The 1,695-nt window shown below is 32.3% G+C and overlaps 1 long non-coding RNA gene across 1 annotated transcript; it reads left to right on the top strand.

The window, feature by feature from the left end:
• Positions 1 to 522: 522 nt before the first annotated feature.
• LOC138354201 (uncharacterized) lies at positions 523 to 1,430 on the top strand. The gene is made up of 3 exons (XR_011223459.1): positions 523 to 799; positions 1,024 to 1,116; positions 1,307 to 1,430. It is a non-coding gene; the product is annotated as an uncharacterized lncRNA (long non-coding RNA).
• The last annotated feature ends 265 nt before the right edge of the window (positions 1,431 to 1,695 follow it).

Raw genomic sequence — 1,695 nt, 5'->3', positions numbered from 1 at the left:
GGTGAGCATAAAAGATTTTGTGCCCAATATTTTTGCACGTAAACCACGAGGTTTGGAAGAAATTGACAGATGGAAGGCAACTGAATACAGACAGTTTCTTCTCTACACAGGAAAGCTTGTATTGAAAGGTATTCTACCCCAAGAGATGTATGATCATTTCCTTACTCTCAGTGTTGGTATAAGTTTTCTTGTTTCGCCCACATGTATGTCCTTAAAATACGGCAAATATGCTCATGACCTTTTGCTGAATTTTGTATCAAGGTGTGGTGATCTGTATGGGAAAGATTTTCTTGTCTACAATGTTCACAGTTTGATTCACCTAACAGCAGATGCTGAGGAACATGGTACTCTTGACAGTTGTTCAGCTTTTCCATTTGAAAATTATTTGCATCAGCTGAAAAAGATGGTCAGATCAAGTAAAAATCCAATTGTCCAAATTACAAAAAGAATAAAGGAGGCTGAAAATACCATGATTTATAAAACATCTCCAGATAATAAAATTTCTCATAAATTTCCTAACAATGTATATTCGTTACCTGGATATAATTGCTGTGAAGTGTTAAGGACTGTACACAGCCGAAGAAGTGAAGAAAATTACTTCATTGTTAGGGTATATCCTTTTCAAAGCCCAATATTTACTAGTCCTTGTGATTCAAGAATATTTGGGGCCTTCAATGTTAATCCACGTAAGGACTTTTTAAAAAAAGTGTATAGGATTAACACATCAACCAGAGGAATGTTAATCAAGAAAACAGAAAGTACTTATATCTTCTTGTCAATACTACATGATTTATGACTAGTAAGTTTCTTGTGATTGTTTTTGATTCTTGTGCAAGCTGTAGGAATACTCTTTGCTTACATTGCAAACTTTTAACTTTAGTAAAAAGTATTGTTCACCATCATAACATATTAGAATTAAGGTTAACATTGTTGTTTAGTACTATATAAAATTAGTGACTGCTTATTTTCTTAGACACTGATAATGTGCTGCAGAAAATGTCCCTAATCAGTTTAAATTTGTAGATGGCTGAATCTGAAAATAAATACATCGTTGTGGAAGATGAAGAAGGAGAATTGTCAATCATCCATATCAAATGGATGTTTAGTGCATCTGATGTAAGTCAATATATATATATATTGTTTATTTGCAAAATTAAAACATTAGTATTTAAAATATGTGTATATGATATATGTTGATAGATTTAGAGATATATATGTATATAATATATGAAATACAGTGGGGCCTCGATTTATGAGACATACATTTACATATACATATATTTACAAATATATGTCCCCTTTCCAGGGATCAAACGTGGGCTATTGGCCACGTGAAAACCAATCATCGAAAGCCAAAAGAGGAGAAATACCAGACCCATCAAAATGGAGACGTTTCAACATCAGCAAGATTTATTCCATTGATAGTAATTAAATACAAGCATTGATTCATATGGTTAAATCAAAAATTTCTCAATGTTTTGATGTTATACAAAGTTTCGTAATAATGAATTATATATACTCTAATTTTTATTATAGGTACTTGGGACCTTGCCCTAAAACACCTTAAAAAGGCAGAAGAAACGTCAAATATGGAAAGTGACACAGACACAAGTTATCACCATAGGGCAGTAAAATACAGAAGAATACCAAATGATGTGGATGGAGGTATGTAGGAATGAATGTTTAGAGTTATTC

This window comes from Procambarus clarkii, chromosome 62 (genome assembly GCF_040958095.1).
Source record: "Procambarus clarkii isolate CNS0578487 chromosome 62, FALCON_Pclarkii_2.0, whole genome shotgun sequence".
NCBI lineage: Eukaryota > Metazoa > Arthropoda > Malacostraca > Decapoda > Cambaridae > Procambarus > Procambarus clarkii.
The sequence above is the reverse complement of the archived record's forward strand: the minus strand, read 5'-3'. Positions and strand labels throughout refer to the sequence as shown.